The sequence below is a fragment of the Pezoporus wallicus genome, unplaced genomic scaffold, assembly GCF_028554395.1.
Source record: "Pezoporus wallicus isolate ANWC-B61680 ecotype Strahan unplaced genomic scaffold, APGP_CSIRO_Pwel_v1 contig_3817, whole genome shotgun sequence".
In the NCBI taxonomy this organism is placed as follows: Eukaryota; Metazoa; Chordata; class Aves; order Psittaciformes; family Psittacidae; genus Pezoporus; species Pezoporus wallicus.
The window spans coordinates 10341701-10362687 of record NW_026635157.1 but is presented as its reverse complement, the minus strand read 5'-3'; the positions used below and the strand labels follow the sequence as shown (position 1 = coordinate 10362687).

The following is a 20987-nucleotide window of genomic DNA, read 5'->3' as shown; positions in this document are numbered from 1 at the left end:
CATGGTGGAGTCCCACTGCCTGGGCCCACATGCCCAGGCACAGCAACTGGTACTGGGCACTAGATCCATGATGTGTTAAAATGATTTCCCACCTCAGCCCAAACAGTCTTATTACAATAATTCTAATACACTTGGATTTGAAATAGAAGTAAGATATTAAAAGTTATGTTTGGAAGCCACTATTTGCTGTAATTACATTTAAAGAAATCTGATGTCAATTTCCTATCTCAGTAGTAACTTTGGTATTATGGAAACTGGAATATGGAACATTATATTTGGATACACAATATATGTGGAATTGGTGGAACATACTGGGACACCATAATCCCAAAAGGGTTACAAGAGGTTTACCAAACAAACACAGACTTGCACACAAAATAAAACTCTAGCTTGTCACAATTAATGGCCTGGTAATAATTGCTAGCCATTTTTGGACCAGGATAATATTAATAATAAACATCCAGAGGCCTCACAGACGCTTCTTGTGAAGTAATGGCTTGGCTATTAATACAGTTTATAGATTTTAAAGCAGTAGAATCACTTTGCATTAATTGAGTAACAAAGTGCTTTCCCCAAACCCTTCTTATGACCCCTGCAAAATGTTTGCTTTGCTCTTTGCCAGGAAGAAATTTCTTTTCAAATTACTTCACAGATGCCTATTCTGAATTTATTGTCATTCTTTTTCTAATTCAATTTTATCCTCCTAGGACATGGCCTCATTAATTGATGCCTGTGGTGGAATATCATCAAGGTCCTACATACTTTGCTGGAACATAGTTCAATAGGCTATATTGTATTAGAAAGACAGAAGTCATACCAATGACATTACACACAGAAGCATTTAAAAACTCCAGTTTGTAATTTCTCGTTGTCCTGTTGGCTGTAGATTTTAAATGGGAATGGAAAGTAGGTTATAGCTGAGACTGTGGTTATTTTTTAGATCTTAATTTTGTGAATGTTTTCTTTCAGTTAGATTTTTATTTTTATTTTCCAGTGGGATTTGGAGGTTATGACTAGATGGTATTGTATACATTATATAAAATTCCTGTAAAAGAGCTAAGTTTATCACAACTCAGGGTTGCACTGTGAGAAGCTGGGCTCAGATGAACTAGTATAGCTTTCTGGTAATGTTTTCTAGATAACTTTACCAACGTGTTTTTGTGCTGCCTTTATAGCAGTTCATACAAATACATTATTATTGTGCTTTGTGACATGACTTCATGACATGTGAAATTCATTGTTTTTCATACATTAAAGAATTCTGGGAATACTTAATCTTTGCTTTTACAACTGTTTTTGTCAGTGTGCATGTTACTAGGCATTTACTCTGTGTTTGGGAAGGCAAAGTCCAAAGGGGGAACCTGGAGCAGAAGATCGTCTGTGTGATCCTTAGTTTCTGCAGTCCCTCCTTCCAGAGTTTAGACCTGGTCTCAAGGACAACTTCTTCTCTTTTGTACAGACTATTCCAATTGTTAGTAGGTACACTGTCATTTTTAATAAGGTTTGTCATCCATGTCTTTCAGGTTTGAGCTTAGGGGGTAATTTTCAGCCCAGAATATTGAGTGCCTTGGAAATAGGGCTAGCACATTGCTTATGACTCCTTGAGAAGCCAGTATCAGCATCACCCTCAAGCTAAGTGTGCTTTTGTTAAACTTTGTGGCTGAAGGGATGGACTTCAGAATTCAGTTCCAAACTTCTGGCCTAATCTAGCTGTTCCCACTTTACAGTTCAAGAAGCATCTACTGAGGAAAACGGGGAGGAAAAAAGAAAAAAGAAATGAAGGTCCAGTACAGCAAACTGTGAATTCAGAGATGGAGAGGCAGAGAGACAGGCTGGTAAACTAGTCTGACACAGAGATGGTCCTGTGAGAGAGTGCTGATATTACGGAAATTTGGGTTGGAAGATTCTTCTGAGGAGTCATGTGCTCTGGAATTAGCCTTTTGACAGTGAGGCTTTGTCTGGGAATACCCATATTCCCAACAGCATGTGGTTGAAACACTTCTAATACTTGGAGGCTTGGAGATTCCTAGGCTAGACTTGGTGCTTTGAGGTCTGGGTAATGTTTGTTGTGTGGATTCTTCTATTGCTTTATATTAATAATACTGTTATGCCTAACTGCCTGCATTTGATTCAGTTGCACACATTCAGTAGCTCTGTGCTGCGCAGAAAACTCTGAAACTGACAGAGTTTATTACACTTTTCTAAAAAATCGTAGGCAAACTAGTCATTCCTTGACAACTGCAGGACTGTGAATATAATGATATGAAAGCAGATGGTAGCTAGAGAGAAAGATAGGTCAGTAGCATAGCAGCAACCACAAACATTGATTATTCTGTAGGGGCAAGACTGTATTTTTGCAAATAATGTCTTAGACAAGTAGTAGGGAGACTCTTATGTAAATAACTGGAAGTATGAGGAGCGGGTCTAGAAGCAGTAGTGTAACTAGAAGTACGTGTGGCATTAATATCATAACATTGTTTTCCTTCTTGTCTTTCAGTAAATCCATAAGGAACAATGAAGTGAGTCATTGCCATTTGCCATGGTTAAAATTTTAGAAAAGATGTGGTGCGGTAACACTGGAGTTTTCAGCAGTGACAACAGAGACTTTGACATGCAGCAGTTAAAAGGCCCTAGAAAAGGGGTCTGATCTGCTGTTGTGCCCTACTATTTTCCAGAAGCTTGTGGCTTTTGAACTCTTCACAAACACTTAACTGGAAAACTTCTCCAGTAACAGATGCACTGTACAGAAAGTTTGCCTTTAGCATGGTCATATGCATGTTTGTACTGCTTCTTGTCTGCCTTTTGACCATACTTCTTCTGCCTTTTAGACTATGATGTTCTTGATCATGTATAGTGTGTCCTAGGGGTATATTCTAGACAAGCTCCAGCCCACATATGCTGTTTCACGGTGTGGAAGGTAGACAAAAGAGGAAGGGGTAGTTGCAGAGGTTGTTGAGATGAGCACTAAGTTCAGGCTTGCAAGATTTTTTGTCAAGATCTTGAAGCAGTTTGTTTTCAAAAGATGAGATTTTGCCCATGTAATCACATGGACTTTGAAGTTAAGGTGCTGGGCAGGTTTCTACAATACCTGTGCCTAAAATCCTATCTGGATAGGAAATTATCTCAGATGGAAACATCAATGAGGTGAATAAGACAGCAATTGTCTACAGACCTTACTTTATGAATTTCTTACTATTTTAGACGTAGTCACGTTTTCTTGGAGGGGAGAGGGAGTGAAGGAAAAGAATTTGAGATTGGTTCAAAACAATAGAAATGGTTTAAAAAGCATTTAAAATCACTTTCACATACATCACATATAAAACCAGGCGGCTGTGATTAAACAATTTCATTGTGTGCAAAAGCCAGAGGATGACTGAGTGTAACTTGCTTTTTCAGAAGAGCTCTCACTCAGAATGATCAAACTGTAAAAAAAAGAAGGTAAGAGCCACAGCAGAGGTCTGAAAAACAGCCAGAGAAACCATCCTGGATTTCATAAAACCCCAAAAGATTATACGACTTCATGTCACGGCTTTGGGAGAATGATAAAATTGAGGTTGATAAATGGCTTGTGTGAATGATTCTATATTTGGCTTGTGGTTTAGTTTTCAGAATACTTTATTGTAGAACTTTTTTATTGCTTGTTCTCAGTATAGGTTTTGTTTGTTTTTACTGAAACAGTCTGTATATTTATAGTGCAGCAACTTTCTCCATTCTGCCTGGATAGTTCATGTAGAGAGAGCATGAAAAAAGCATGGCTATGTAGCCAAGACAGTATTGCATTATTTAAATGTTTATCTGAATTGCTATGGCTCTTCTGTCTGATCTGACAGTAATTTCTGTTTTAGAATCATAGAATAGTTAGGGTTGGAAAGGACCTTAAGATTGACTAGTTCCAACCCCCCTGCCATGGGCAGGGACACCTCAAACTAAACCATGTCACCGAAGGCTCTGTCCGACCTGAACTTGAACACTGCCAGGGATGGAGCATTCACAGCTTCTTTGGGCAGCCTGTTCCAGTGCCTCACCACCTTAACAGGAAAGAATTTCTTCCTTATATGTACCCTGAATTTCCCCTGTTTAAGTTTGAACTCATTACCCCTTGTCCTATCACTACAGTCCCTAGTGAAGAGTCTCTCTGGCATCCTTGTAGGCCCCCTTCAGATACTGGAAGGCTGCTATGAGGTCTCCACACAGCCTCTCTTCTCCAGGCTAAACAGCCCCAATTTGCTCAGCCTTTGTATGGGAGGTGCTAAGTCCCCTTATCCTTGTGGCTGTCCTCTGGACTTGCTGTGTATGCATATGTGTGTACATATTTAATCTTGGAAGCAGAGTGGGGAGTCCATGGAACTATTTTCCCTCTCTTTGTTAAAAACAATCCAAACCAAACTCCAATCAGGTAGTGTATTTGATTCGTATGGAGGCATGTAGGCTCTAGTTTTGTTGTGTGCTTCAAAGGATAGCAGTAAAGCTCCTTAATGCTGTAGCCCTACTTTATGATGTGAACCCGAGACACCCCTGTATAGATATAGACAAGATACCAGAGTGTAGTACAACACATAAGATTCTCATGGACACGATGTTATGTGAAAGGTTTGGTAATAGCTGACTTACTCTATTCCTGAGACAGTCCTTTAAATCCTTCATTTTTTTTTTTGTGTCTCTGCAATGGTCTTTCCTCTATTTATATCAAAGGAGATCCATCCTCTCCTCCTTTGCTTTGCTTCTCCCTTTTTGTTTTTTCCTACAACAGAGCAGTCAGGAAGTGAATGGTATTTAGATTTGCTTATAGCTAGGGTGCACACAGCCAGGAACTGCACACTGGACTACTCAATGGCTCCTGCAAAGTTAATTTTTAGAGTTGTACAAATTACTCACGTTGGCAAAGAGGTAAGAATTTGGATTCTTTGCTATCATTACTAACATATCAGTATAAATCCTTGATTTTAATGGAAGTTTTAATATATGTCACAAAACTGGTGGAGGGTTACAGATAGAATTGGATGATGTAAAAAATGGCCTCTCCTGCTGTGATCTCAAGAACACTGTAAAAGATTGAATTATTCTTGTTTGCTTACTGTTGCTCTGGTAGTGTGGTGAGATCCTGACCATATGAAATCAAATGCAGAATTCCTACATATTTCAACAAGATCAGGATTTCATGTTGGAAAGGACCTTAAGATGTTAGGATTTCAGTGTGTGAGGCGGTCAGGGACCTAGTATTAGTTCTTACATAGCCCAGAAATGTCAAAGATGTTTTCTGTGAATCATGCCTTTATTACACTAGCAAACCAAAACTGCTCTCAGGAGCTAGAATAGTTTTAGTTCAAAGCCGTGACAATCAGTTACAGCTAATAAGCTGCCATCCTGGAAAAACCTCCAAAGCCATCCAGTATGTGCAGAGAAGACTTTCTAGTTTATTTGAGCCATGTTCAGGTGGTATTTCTGTTGTTGTTTTAACATCCCTAAACATATGCTTTTATTGTCTGTATTTTAAAACATCTGTCTTCAAAATCTCTAAATGGCATATCTAACATGTCTGAGTATCTTTGGAAGTAAGAGATACTTTTCCCCCATCTAATTGCATTGATTATAATAGAATACTATGAAAGCGTATGGTAGGTTAATTAAGTTAATCACGATTTGGAGTAGATGTTCAGTTTTCTTATTAGTGATATTCAGACTCTTAATGGAAGCACAATGGGGAAGATGTATCTTCAGTCAAGGGGAAACACTTTTTAGAGAACTTTCAGAAATGCCTTAATGCAGATAGGAAGGACTTTATGAGGTGTGTAAATCTCGGGACAGATGTTCATTTTGTATAAAGCTGGCCATTTATGAAAGCCCATGTCCCTCAGTTTAAAAATAGTAGTAAAATCTCAGTAACCTTTATGTCCCAGCATGCTTGAGCAATAATATTGGAGTTGTAGGAAAGGTTATATAAATGTACTGAAAATTTACTTTCTCCTGGTTATGCAATCCCATCTACTGGGATGGGAGACACCGTCATTTTCTGCCTCTTACTATGATCTGACCTACTGCTTTGTATGACATAAGGCTGTGAGAGTAAGAGGTCTGTGCCTAATAAGTCTCCTCTCCAAATATACTCTGATAGCTATTAGCTGCATCTTGGGGAAAGCCAATTAAGTTCTTTCATCTACTCAGTAATGTGCATTGACCCAGAAAAAGCTTTCCTCCAGGTTCAAATGTGAAAAGAAGCAGCTGAGTGTGTGCATTTCCGTTGAGACAGAGTCACTGGGGACTAAACTGTTGGGCTGAGGTCTTCATTGTCTCTGCCATGGGTCAAAGTTTCAGCAGCTGCCAAGGCGAATTTGGTCTTGCTGCAAGTGCAGGTGTTTATGAGTTATTAGGCTTAAAGTGCCTTACTGTATGAAATAGGGTGAAAACAGCCAGTTGCTTAGGCAGTGTAAAGCCTGTTGCATTCCTGTGCTGGATACTTTGTACCCTTAATGTAATTGAAAAGTTAGTATTAAATTTGTAGTGCATTTCTGAGCTGTTTTGAATACAGACTTGTACACTTCAACTTTATACAATGGTATCTAGAAGTAATGTATTCAAATCATAATGACCTTGCTATAGAACTCCAGGTATAAGAATCTGACCATGAGGGTTTTACTCTTGGCTCTGCCAGGGGCACTCTGTGACTTCAGAGAGCTTTCCTGACCCTGCCTTCCCAGAAATACATAAGCACCTTGGTCTCATCACTTGTTACTTTCATCCTCTTGAAGAATATTATTTTTAGTGTCTTTTCCTTCAGTTTGCTTATCTGCAAAATGGGGATATTTCTATAGGCGGTTTAACACTCATAAATACACATGAGGAATTTCTCAGATGCTTGAATGAAAGGTGCTATGCAAAATCAAATCTGTATTATATATCCTGAGTGAAGAGCTCTGAGAATGTTGATGTCTGAGCAGACACTAATGGCGGAAGGAATCTTAATGTACCAAAATGTCTTGGAAGTTAAAATACTGAAATGGAAAATAAAATAACAATTGAAATTGGAAACATTTCTAGGAGTGAGAAGAATTAATTCTTAAAGTACCTTCCAAAAGCTGAGCTGGCTTTCTGAAAATCAAGGCTGTCATTCTGAAATATCTAACTTGAGGAGTTACAGGTGTGATGTGAAAATCAGAGATGAATTTCCTTGTTTATGTACGCAGTGTGCAGATGACAATGATCTTTTCTGTCCTAAAATATTCATGCATATATATATTTTGGTGGAACAGTTATATGCTTGTGGCTAAATACTGCTTTTCTCTAGAGGGATTTAAATTCCATCAAAGCTATTGCTTTGAAATGTATAATGTAAGCTCGTTATTTAGACAAACATTATTTAGGCAACTCTCTCCAGCTGTATTGATAAATAGATGTTGGAGAAGTTGGATGTGGTTCTCCAGCATACAACTCCTTGGATAAAGTTTAGAATGCACATGCTCAGTGTAGTGAATGGAACAAACGTGTCTACATAAGGGGTACAATTCTGCAGACGGACCATGCCTTTAATGCATTATTCGTGTGGTAAAAGTAGGGTGGGTATTGGTAAATCTGCCTAATGAAATTTAGTACTTTGTAATGACGCCTGAGCTAATGGGGGCAACAGACATTGGATGGCTATTACATGTCTGCTCCATTATATGTCTCCATGTATGTCTCCTATATGGAGATGTCTCCAAATAAGACTGGGTAATTTACACAAACCTTGTGAGTTCAGGAGTAGCTGTCACACTACAAGTGCAAGGTTTAATGTACAATACCGAATACAAGCGATTTGGTAATATTCTTAATGGGCTGAATGAAGAATTGTGTGTCATATATAGCACATGATTAGATCATCTCAGAACTTTCTGAACTGTTTCTAAGTTGAAATAACAGTCTTTTGCCTTCCTTTGCTGTTTTATAGGAAAATAAATATGAATTGCATATTTTGGAGTTTGGAGTTAGTGGTGGAGATCTCTTCCAGCCTGAATTATTCTATACTTCTGTGATTTAAGAGTGGGTTTGTTTTGTATGCATGAGTCTGCATGCTTCAGGGCCATATAGTTGGACAGATACGCATATATGTATATGTATATAGTTGGAGCCATTCCAGATGTGGATGAGTCTGTAGACACCCTTATTGACTGTGGAGATGAGGTCTAGTGTTTGTATTGTGCTTCTGTGAAGGTTATGGCTTTTGCCTTGTGAAATTCTCTGCTTGAATTCTCGGCGGCTGCTCTTTGTCTCAGCAGTTCATCAGGAAAGCCTGGACCTTGCTTCTGGGAATTAAAGGAACAATAGCTTGAAGGCAGGCACTACTTTTGTGTCTTAAAACCTCTTGTTATTGGAATATGATTTTTTTTTTTTTTTTCATGCCCAGTGTTACCTCATGTTGCAAGAAGTCTATCAGGGCTACCTTTCTGATAGATTTTTGACAGATGGAGCATCATGTGTGGTCTTTGTGTTAATTCCATATCCTGGCTTGGCTTCTGACTGTCAGGAAACATCTGCCAGTAAGCAGCAATAGCTAACTGCTTGTCTTGCTCAGAAAAAGCATTGGGCAGGAGAACAATTGGTTACTATGGCCATTTAACTGCAAGGTTAATTTTTAATTAAATAAATTTGTGATGAGATACTTAAGAGTATATTTTATCACCACAATATCAAGTGTCAGAGATTTTAGGTTATAAGGTTCTGTATTTTTCTGAAATTTTGGGAACAAGTCTGCCTGGGGAGGCAGGGAGACACCCTGTCTGCTATATGGGAAGTTTGCCCTGAAGGGGAGGATGGCATATGTGGTCCAGTTAGTGAGGAGGCTCTTTCCTTTCCTTTCCTGGGGATATTGTCTGGGCTAGCACCCTTGGTAGCTCTGTGACTGGCACACAAAAGTAGGAAGCTAGTCTTTTTTGCTGTAAAAGACTACCTTTCCTCTTGCCTGTGGGCTGAGTCACAGGTATCTGTTTCCTGGTAAGCCTCAGGTGTGGGATTTGGAGATTCTGCCCAAGGTAACGATCAGGATGGATCACAGTTTTGGAAACAGGGCATTATGACCTTTGTATTTTGTTCTTGGTGAAATATTGGACTGTTTCCATTGGTAGACTTAGGAGAAGGAAAACTGGACATGCCAGTTCTTCCCAGACAGAAACAAGCTGGATGACAGTGTGGTCTGGATAACTATGAACGAAGTATTATTTTTAAACATACTGATCCCTCTAGAATCTCATGTAAATACTACCTCAAAAAAATACTTCATTTAAGGAGAAATATATGCTTTCATAAGCAAAATAACACTTTGGCTCTTCTAACAAAGAGTATAAAAATATACAAGCCACAGTTTTTGTGAAGAAATTGGTTTGGCGTGTTTATGGGATAATTAACAGATTGAAAAAGTTTTGCAGCTAGCACTTGCTGATGGTACTGTGAAGCGGAAGTACTGTGTTGCTTACATGTTTGCAAGCTTAGACCAAAGTGTGGGTGATATTCTTCACTTCATATTCATTCATGTCACAAAGCAACGCATGATGTGTGGTGGTCTCAAAGAATCATTAACAGTTTGCCTGTTAATTTCAGTAGGACCAGAATTTCATATGCGTAATTAAATATCATAAATGATTTGTTAATTCTAAAATTTGCATTTGCTACCCAAAATGACTTCACCAAAGCCTTATATTTGCAGAACGTCTAGAGCTGGGCCCGAAGTCTGATTTTCAAAAATTACGTGAGCAAACTTTGCTATTATTCAGATTTGTAACTCAATATGATTCAACAGTTCTTTTTCTGAAGTATCCTTTTTGAGAAAAAGAATCCTTTATAGGAAAGGTTGACAGATTGTTATATGAATCATTCAAATTTATTCCCATTCTTATCTAGGTGAGTTTGTTAATAATGGAGATCTTAGGTATTCATTTGCAAAATCTGTATTATATAAAGAAAGGTTTTATGATTTTTTTATTTTTTTCCCTCCCTTTAAACAATATTTTATAATTTTGGTCAAAACAGATATTTTGTGTGTGTGTGTGTATCCTGTTCTTTCAAGTTATTGCAGAGTCTGAACAAAATTGACATCAGAGAACACATGTCCCACTTAAATTATACCAACAGTCTGCAGAGAATTTACATATGTGTAAGGAGTTGCAGATTTTGAAATAAACAATTACAAATATGAATATCACCATTGCTGTATATTTTTCCCCAATCTTATTTAGTAGTCAAGCAACCAGTTTTCGGGAGGTTTTCTCAAAAGCATCACAGACGCAGGGCTACCCTGTTCCATAAAAGGCCATAGCTATTAAATTCTGGTAAAATTACAAACAAGAATTTACAAAGAAAATAACCAGACAACTGGGTAACTTGGCAGCATTTTAAATGGACTTTGGAGAAGGAAACTGTTTCCTTTGCAGTGGTACACAGTATAATATATCACAGAAAATCAGATACAAAGTGACATTGAGAATGGTCATTTTATGGTTTCTTGTGGTCTGTGGCAGAATCAGCCGGAACTTCTGGACTGGGTACTGTCAAGCCATGATGTTTCATTCTCATACCTGGCACATAATTAAAAGAAGCATTAAAAGTTGGAGGCTCAGATTATCTTTTAAAGCAAAATACTTGAAAATAATTTAGATCTGGAGTTCTAAGCTAGTTAGTTCCAATTCTCATCTTTCCTGCAAACCAAAGGTTTCAGTGAGGTACAAGAAAACTACTCAGGAAGCAGAGTATCTTTAGTGGATAATCTTGACAAATATCAGCAGGAAGAAGACAAGAATTGCCAAAGGATTACAAATATTCATAACCATTTCTTCTTTATAAAGGTCGCAGAAAGGAGGATGAATCATAGTCTATATGTGTTTTTTTTCAATGAACTATGGGAGGTTTCCATATGCTCAGTTTGACTTTATCTGCAAAAGCTCTTCATCTGGAGTATATCTAACTGTAGTAATTGTTAACAATGGTTACATTTTAAATTGAGATGCTGATAACAGAGAAAGCAGGAGATTTTACAGAGAGGATGTCAAACAACTGTGATATGGGGATTTCAGATTTTTCATAATTTAAAAATACATCTTTTAGCTCTACTTTTGTGTTGGTTTTCTGAAAATCTGAGAATTTGTATAATACACAATCATTTAAATATTTTTACAGTTGTATACTCTCATCCTTCATTTATCTGTTAGTGAATGACAGGTTTTGCAGTCAGACATACTTTGTCTTAATACAGTATCCCAAAATCTAAGTTAATGTCAGATTGTTGCAAAATACTAAGTGGCCTGTAACGGACCTTCTGCGTAAAGATCTTCCCCTAAAACTGTTTATTTCATATTCAACTTGGTCATATGTTTTTATAAAGAATTAGCCTCTGTCAGTCCCACAGAGCCATGCTAAAAGATGACTCCTTTTGGATGAATGCAGAGGACAAGCACTGGCTCTCAAAATGCGAGGGCAGACATGAGGATTAATTTTCTTTTGCACTTTCTTTAGGATGCAGCTTCCTCAGACAAATGGCAAACCACAATACCAGTGTATGAAGGGCATGGCTAGTAGTTTTTGTGAGAGTCCTTCAGCTAATAGCTAGCTCTTCAAAACAAAGTTGGTTGTATCTACACATTGCAATGTCAGAGATTTTGTTATCTGCTTAACCAGCATCATGCCATCTGGAGAAAGTAGCACCTCTGCAAAAAGAAATAGAAAAGTGATGTTGCAACCAAAGCAGTAGGAGCTGCTTCTTACAATTTTAGGTAACACTGAGCACCCATGCATGGTGCTTTGTTTTGAGCTTCCTTAGCTGTTGCTCAGTTCAGTTTACCCCACTTCATTGCATAGTGTAAATATGCCCAGTGTCTGCAATTCTAACTGATAATTAAAGTGAAAAATCTATTTTTTAGAGATGCAAAAGATCCTGCATCTCTATTCAAAGGCCAGGCAACAAGGAGTATCCGGTGATTGTTGTAAAAATGTTATTAACATTGTAAACCCAAAGATTTCGTAATATGTATTAGCTTTATCCATAAAACTTCCAGTTTTAACTGAAAGTAACAATTTGCTATTTTTTTATTTATTGCAGTCTCCACATTCACTGAGTATTAGTACATTTGTACTAATGTACAGGTACACAGTGTACATTAGAACATGTGCACTGAGGATAAAGTACATCTTTTTCCACTTCTGTAAAAGCTATACCACTCTGCGCCCTTATAGCATACATTAATTCAGGTAATTCTATGATTTATCTTTACCAAAAAATTCTGTCCAGTGCTGCGCTGCATGAAACTCTTAAGGTCTCGGGATGAATGAGTGAGTCATGTAGTAAAAGCAAAAGAGAAGCAGGGAGAGCTAGTGCGAACAGTGATAATCCGAAGTGAACTAGTACTTTCATTAATTCCTGTTCTTTCTGTAATGTTATCTCCTTTTACTTGGTCATATTATCTTTTTTTTCTTTATTTTTCATGTGGTCTACCTTATACTGCACATGTAGTGGACTTAAGTGGTTACTTTGTTGTAAGGTTGCTTTGGATGAGGCCTTTATTGTCTCTCTGAAACGGTAAGTGCTTCTGAAGGAAGATGAGGCAATAGTAGATGTTCAGTGGAAGTGTCAATCATTCTAATAGTCAGCATTTTAGAATGACTGATAAAAACTAGCACATGCGTTTTCCTGGTTCCTCTATAGAATCAAGAATCTAACCAGCCTTATTTCTAGGATATGAACATGTATGCTAACATACTGACAAGTAATCTACCAAAGAGAGATCAGGCTTTGTTTCAAGAGAAGGTTGGGAGCAAGCCAAAATAGGGCTTTTATTGTGCAGAACCATATGACAAGCCTAGATTAAAAAGATACTCAGAGAAAATATTTTTCTCTGTGGTCATGCCATACTTAACTGCAGTCAGCTTTCTGAGCATGAAAATATACTGCTGAAAGCACATTTCAATTAATTTTAATATGAGGAAGAGTGTCTCAGGATAGTTGATGTGCTGTAATAGAAAAGTGAAAATCTAGGGGGAGTTGAGGCAGCTATAGTAATATTACATTTGGTGAGAGCATATACACAGATGTGCCTGGAGGATGGAAGGTGCTTGTTCTCTGCAGTCAATTAGGTGAGGTAAAGGAAATGGGGAGGTCATAGTAGTTGTCTGGGTTTTTTTGTCTGTTTTTCTCTCCCCAAAATTTAACTTATTAGGAAAATAAAAAGTATAAAGCAGTGAGGAAAATTAACGCGTTTAAGGTTTAAGAAACAAATATTTTTGAGATGTGGACTGATTCATTCTATTTTTATAGCATGTGTTGCTGAAAGGTCCTGGTTGCTGAAGAAACTCATAGGTCCTGTTGTTAATGTGTATGACCTGCTGCTGACAAGTTGTGAAGTAGTTTTATTTCTTAAGTTCAAAATGGAAGAAACTTTACACAGCAGAACTACTTTAAAAAAAAATAGTTTTTCAACTTTTTGGTGATGTGTCTCCTATTAATTCATTCTAGTTGGTCAAAGTATCAATCCTGCAAATAAATAGAATACAAACTTAGAAAAATTAAAGAGCTCGTGTTTCACTGATAAGCAAAACCATATGAAATTACACAAATGATTAGATCTGCCAGTTTATGTGGAATGACAGAATTTTTCTCTACCTGCCAAGCAGCAGAATGAAAAGCTGTAGTACTCTGGCCTCAGATCTACAAATTCTTGCCAGTTCTAGCAGCTATTAGTTTCATGAAAAATTGCACCAGTTGTAATGGAGGGAATTCGAGGATTTAGGTGCACTAAGGGCATTTTCTTTCTGAACAAATTCTGCATCCAACTTGTAAGATTATAATGTTATTTTGCATACAGGTGCAATAACTCTGAAGAATTTACTGTAAAAGCTTTATGACCTTAAAATGAAGAAAAAAGTGCAGGTAAGCAGATGTTTATAAATCAGGCTGTCTATAGAAGTTTGTTAAATTTGTAAACATAAAGCATAGTTTTGTCACTATAGAAATAATAATTTAAGTTTCTGTACTTCCTGTGGGTCCATTACAATGAGTCTTTTGCTTTTTAAAGTTCCAAGGTAATTATCATCATATTGTTTAATAAGCCAATATAATACTGAAGTGTGACTGAATAACAAGATCAGATCTCTTAAGATTTGAGATGGACAGCGTCCAAAGACTCAAAAGCATACAAATAATAAAACATGGTAGCAGTTATTTTGAAAAGGCAGCGAAATGCACACCAGGAAGAGAAGGAAAAAAAAGAATTTGAAGTCACATATAACATTCTGATCCCATTTAAACTAATGTCAGCCTCCTGTTGCTTGAACCTAGGATTTAACCTTTTGTTTTGTTACACACTTTCAAAGCACATATGTGGGCCTTTGATACCTAATTGATAAGACAAATGACCTGAAAATTATGCAATGACCTGAAAATTATGCAGAGCAAAGGGAAATATAGATGAACGATAGAAAGCCTGGAGAACAAAGCTAACCTTAGAATTTGGTGGCTTCAATACATCTTCCTTGCTAAACTTTTTTCTCGACTAAAGATTAATGCATGTAACAGTTCTGGGACTAAATGGCTAAACAAAGTGTGGGCTTATCTTCATCTTTATGGCATACCTTTACTGTCTTTCCGCTGGGATGGATAAGACGTACTTTTTTTGTCATCTATTTCAAAATCTTCAGCAGTTTTCCAGGAGCAGGGAGCTAAGACCTATCAGCATGGATTAAATTTTTTTCTTAATGGGAAGTTGTATTATGGGGCATGTAAAGAAGACCTTGCTGTTACTTAAGAAATGTTGATGTGACTATAGGATTGAAGCCAAATATACATCAGCTTTAAGCACAGTTAAGGGATCCTATAAGTAGCCATTGCTTCCAGCAGCTCCAAGAGTCTGGAAATTCCTCCTGCATGACTCTTGGAGCCCAGCAGGGTGCCCTGAAACCTAGAGGTCTCCGTCCCAGACTGATGGGCATGGCTGCCACTTTTCCATTTACAAGTTCAACCACTAGCGGGGCAAAACATGTACCACAGAGCCCACACAGAGAGAGGACTTGTGCACGGCTGGCTACACAGATTGCCATAAGCAAGGCAATTCCTTCAGCAGCACCCACATGTAATGCTTCTAGGAGTGAGCTCACAACCAAGTACCCCTTCTCTTTGGCTGGTAAGGATTGACGTTCCCTAGCGAATGAAAGCACACATGCATTCATGGATCCCCCAAGCACTGGTGGAGCCCCTCCTCCTGGGTACGCCACTCACCAGCTGATCTAGTTCAGTGCTTGTTGCAGTCGCATGTACGCACACTTGTCCCACAGGCACCCTACACTCGTGGGCTCCCTCAAATACCAGCATGAACCCTCTGCCCACTTGATACCCCTACTAGGTCCCCAGAGCCTGCTACTCACTGACTAGTTCGACTTGAAGGTTGTGGGTGAATACACAGTCATGCTGAGTTAGTTTCGTAATGCATCATCTATTAGTATCCAGAGGTCTTTGGCATTGTCTTTGTTTATCCCTTGTCTATCAGTTTGTGTGCTTTTGTTTATTGCTTCCTTCTTTGCTTATTATCCCCTGATGTATTGGAAAGGTCCTTGATTGGATAAAGTTAATGAAGCAGATAGTCTCACCTTTTATATGCCCTTACACAAACAGGCTTCATGCAGTGCTGGTAGAGTAACAACTTGAGCTCAGTAGCCTGTGCTCCATCTCAGTAGCCTGTGCTCCATCCAGCAGGCATCTGGCTGGTTAGACAGCACTTCTGGCCTCTGACCCCAGTTCAGTAGCAAATGGTGATTTAAGATATTTCTTCTGAAACTGTCCATCGCTGTGCTTATTAAAGGCTTTCTCTGTTGCAAGTAGCAGGTGAACCCGACTCCTCCCTTGCTACAGTTTGTATTTTAGTGTCTTAGCATGAGTTGTTAATGAAGAGTAACAAAGCGTTCATATATTCCACTGCAACTTGCAGTAATTTTGTCCTGGCACATCTGTTTCTCATGTTCTGCAAGGGCACTGCAAGGCTGAACTGGGAAGTTCTAGGGCTGGATGTAGCAGGGCAAAGCACTTAATCCACTGGACTTCATGCATGAGGGTACTTCCCCTGGTAGCAGCATCCAACCCTACTGAGCTGAAACTGACCCAGCTTAATTGAGAAGAGCTCCAGTCACTGTTTTAGTAGCCTTGTGACCATATCCGATCTACATGTTTCTTAATTGTCATTAGAGTTTTATCTCGTTAAGTTTGTTTTTGAGTGGGTTGTTTTTTTTTTTAATGTTTTTGTTCTGTTCCCTGGATCTCCACTTGCCTATTGTGCACAAATCAGAGTGTGGGAAACATTACAGTGGGTCAAAGAGCTTGTTGGTGCCAGCTCCTAGCATTTTTGGCATAACAGATCTGTATCTCAGATCTTACAATCCTTCCAGTAAAATTAACATCCTGAATGGTTCATCTCCTAAATAGGAAAAAAATGAGGAAGGTTGAATAAAGTGAATGAAGAAAACATTTAGCACAGATAGGATGGAGAAGAGCTAGAGGAACACATATCCAAGTACAGAGTTTTGGGGAGAGATATGTAGAACCATAATTCCAGTGCAAGGGAGAGCAAGGAAGCCTAGCAGTATGATTTGAGGGATCCTTGGTGACCAAGTGAGAGGCAGTCAAATCCCGCCTGAGGAAGGTGTGGGAAGGTCCTAGTGAGAAAGTGGCACATAGGAAAGTTTAGGACTGGCAGTGGAGTAAGGAGACACCGCCTTCTACAGAAGTACCAGAAGCATTCATAGGGAACATTGACAAGTGTATTAGTTGTTTGGCCTGTGCTCAAGTCTCCTCAAGGATTTTAGAATTTGCCTTATACAGTGTGTTAGAAAATGGATTTTTCTTAAGAATGATAAAGGTCTAGCTGTTGCATCTGTACCAACAGTAAATAAAATTCTACTTAAATGAGTAGCCCCATTTCCACTTGAACTGTTTCTAACGGAAGAAGGTACTAGTTGGTGTCTGTAAGGGCCCCAGAGTGATTTCTGTGAGCTACTGTAGTACTCCTACGTTGAACAGGCTGTAGATCACAGCAGGATTTCTCCTGTGGTGTGGTGACACCTCGGATGAGTCACAGCAACAGATTCTAGCCCCAGACAGCAAAGTACTGATTGTGGCATGAATGCCTGCAAGTGTAGGCAGCAAGTCGCTACTCTGCGTTCAAGAATATGGCTGAATTTCAGCTCTATGTTGATGCCATGTCTGTATCAATATCTTGATTACAGACGGAAGTTTTTTTAGCTGGTCTTCCTTAGTGGGATTAGGTTTTTTTTCCCCTGTCTCAGCAGATACCCTGAGAGAATGTGTGTGGCTCATAATGCAGCTGTGGATTTTTATGACACCAGGGCAGCAGATGTTCTGTATTTGAATTAATCTTCAGATGTAACTACTTTGATAAACAGCATCCAGGGACTTTTTACTTTATTGCCTAAGTGTTTTTCCATTCAGCATTTGCAGAGTGGAATGTTGAATTCTGAGACTAATGAAAATGATAAATCAGTTATGATGGGTTAATCATTAACACAGATGAATTGAATAATAAGCAACCAATGTGAAAATTTGTGCAAAAGTAGCAGCCTATTTATATATTTTGAAAATTCCATGAACTCCAGGAAAACTAATCTTCTTAAAGATAGACATTATCCCTTTTTCCTTTCTTTTTTTTTTTTTTCCCCCCCCCCCCCCCCCCCCCTTCTAGTTCTTAGGCTAATGTATGGTTGCTTCCTTCCTATGAATAAAAGCTGCATAGTAGGCATTTTGTTTCTTCTGATTTCTTCTAGCTTCTTATTTACATTACTCCTGATCAGGTCTACTTATTCTTATGTTGCAGAGATCTTTCTTAATTTGTCATAACACTCCCCACATTTACATGTATTTGAATCACCTTCTGGCTGAAGGAAATGGGCTATCTCAGAAACTAAGGGTTTCCTAGTAAGGAGTGTAGGGAGTGCACACGTTGCCATGTCTGATTTAGTCAGAATCAGCATGGAGCACCTGGACCTGTCTTGTGTGGAAGATCTGCTTCATAGCACAAGTGTGCCTGTTTAAGACATCTGGCTGTTATAATAACAGTTTGCCATGAAGATTTAGGGAGTTATTTGGCAGAGACACAACAGGCATGAAGAGATTTGATATATGATCACTCCCCAATTCTGTCATCGGGAAGTCAGTCGACATGAGACTTAGCTACTGACTTTCAGTAGCAATCCATTAAGGACGTAAGAAATTTGGAGATCTGAACTTACTATGGGATGAGGACAATAGGGTTTGACCATGAGAAGATAGCAAGTCAAAAAGTTTGCTACAATATCCAGACACCTCTATGGAATCTTTTTTAGGTACAATCAAGACATTTTATGTATGTGTTTTGATTCTGTTTTGTTTTGTTTTGTTTTGTTTTCCCTGTAATTTCCCCTCACAAACCTGTCTTCTAAGATTTCAGTTATTTTTAAAAGAGAGTTCATTTGGCTGCTGAATTTCTGTCTGGCTTTCACAATGTGATCTTTGGGCTCCATGGAGAGTGGAAGGGTCTGTGGTCTGTGAACAACTTCTAAGACTACTTCTGGAATATGACCGAGGAAAAAAAGTTCACATATATTAACTATACAGTGGTTGCATTGGAAATTTTTTAGATGTCTACAAACATCAGAAATTTGAAAAATCACTGATTTAGAATACGAATATTTTGCTAGCTTAATTACAGGTTCTAAGGCTTGCCCTCTTCTTTGCTTTTTAGTCTTTCCTAGGCATTTTGGCTCTGGAAACTGGAATTTGATATTTGCCTTTTGGCTGGTGGCATGATGCAATTTTCTTGAAGTCTTTTCCTGGAAGACATCACATTTTCTTTTTCATTGTGAGTTTTATGGCTGGGTGTTGGGACTAGTGCAAATAATTGTAAAGCTCTTCTGGCTTAAGTATGTATTATCTGTGTATTAAAGAATATTAAAAGCCAACATGCATTAGAAATCAGTACCTAATAAAAGTTTCAAATGCTAGACTTCCAAGTGCTCCTGAAAATGTTAATGCTCTTATTTTCTGTTTTCTATATTGTCATGTAAAAGACTCTTAAAAATAACAGTTGAAAAAAAAAACACTTAAGAGAAACTTGCTGTAAAAAAATACTTGGCAAATAAACAAAATTAAGAAAAGGTAAAATGTGGACTTTTTCCTGTTGTTCTCAATTGTTGCTGCAACAAGTAATGCAAACAGTAGAAAGTATTTGAAATTTGTTTTTATTTTAGTTAGATATGTGTAAATTTAAGTGTGGAGTAAGGCCAGATCAAGGTGTTGGCTTTGTTCTGAATTGGAAGATTCCTGTGTGGGTCTGAGAATGTGGTGTTAAGCAACCTGCTCTCCTGATAACATGTCTCAGGCTAAAAATTTATTTCAGAGCACTGGATGCCAAAGTGCTCAATTCCTTGCAGTACTGATTCCTGGCAACTTACAGGCTGATCCTGCATCAAAAAAATGTCGTAATTTCACTAGTGTATTCAGTTGGAGGTCATATAGCAGTGTCTTAGCAGGGTCTTACCAGTGTCTGATATCTCAATTCTAAATTACATGTTATGTGTTAATATTTATCCAGTGCCAACTGTAACCAGTTACATGATGTTTTATAGAAATTTAAGTAATTTGAATGTTGAAGCTAATCATGAAGCTGACTATTGTAACCAGTGTCAAAGTTGGGAAATGAGACTGCACGGAAGTTAGTTACAGCTGGGGTGCATACAGAGAACTACTGCCAGTGACAAATTGTATTAGTAACAATACATTGGTCGAGGGATTGATAGGAGTTATGTGATTGTGAATTTAACCATATCCTTTCACCTGTCTAAAGCAATGGCATCTGTTGTCACCACCTGTTCTACTTCTCTGCTTATCTTATGATAAGCAGATTCCAGCAGATATGTATGATACCAGGCTGGTAGCGTGACAAAGGGGACACTTCAATAAAAGTTCAGTGAATGCTGTTCTGAAGTCCCCAGGCAGCAATTGGAGCTTCTGTGGATATATGCAGTCTTTTGCCTGGCAAAAAGGAAGATGCAACAGGGCTGCTATGAATAGGATTAATATCCTTCAAGGAAGTTTTCCTGACTGAGCTTCTATTTAGGATAAGTAGTATGTTGTCTAACAAAAAGCTGTAGTTAAAATAAGGTTCAGAAAGTTAATTGCCCTTAGAGAATATCCATTTGCTACAGCTTCCTGATTTAAAGTAGCGTTGCAGCTACCATTTAAAAGTCCATTCTTCATAAACCTCAGCAAACAGGAATAACCAAAAATTTTGGCAACCAAGAGTAGCTTTTGGTGAGAGAACAATGGAATACAGTAAGGGGAAATAAGTGGTCATTGCCATAAACATCTTCAATTCTAATAAGTCTCCTGTATTTGGGCAGCAACTTCTCAGCTCTTGGCAGGCTTGTAGGATGTTCCATTGCAAAGAAAAGAATTTGGAAAACTGGGCCAGCCTGGCTGCAGTCTCTGACATCTGGTAATGTATGGATCTGGAAATGGTGTGCATATTGTATAAAAGTTTCTTATGAGCAGCATGATTTGTGGTGTTCAAAATTATATTTCATAAAAACAGTTTTTTAACCAGATGAATGTCAGTTCTATGTGAAGTGTTTCTTTCTTTTGACAGAAGTTGTGTGATTTATAATATGACTCATTTTCTGTATGTGCAATATTTTGGTTAAAAAATCACTTTTACATGCGAAACATTTCACTCCCACTCAGAGTTGACAATAATATGAAAGAAGAACTGCTGTAAAGTTTCTTTTTATCATATTTTTTATTTAATAATTGTCAAAACTTTGAAGTAGGATGGAACTGAAATGGAGAATACACTACATATATATCAGAACAGCATTTTTGCTAATGAAGTCTGTTTGCAAAAATGCTGTATAGATTAAAAGAAGACATACCTTGTGTGGGCACCCATATAATCATCAATAATGATGGAAAACAGATGTTGAAACAGCCAAAATACATT

The 20987-nt window shown here is 38.1% G+C and overlaps 1 protein-coding gene across 3 annotated transcripts in view; it reads left to right on the top strand.

Annotated features, from left to right (window-relative positions):
• Window positions 1-20987, top strand: part of TMEM200A (transmembrane protein 200A) — a 52262-nt gene that overhangs the window by 7077 nt on the left and 24198 nt on the right. The window contains exon 2 of one of the 3 annotated variants that reach the window (XM_057408706.1): window positions 13818-13882. The exons of the other annotated variants lie outside the window; for them this stretch is intronic. The gene's annotated coding sequence lies outside the window, so the exon portion shown is untranslated. The remainder of the gene's footprint in view (window positions 1-13817; window positions 13883-20987) is intronic. 3 annotated transcript variants of the gene reach the window in all.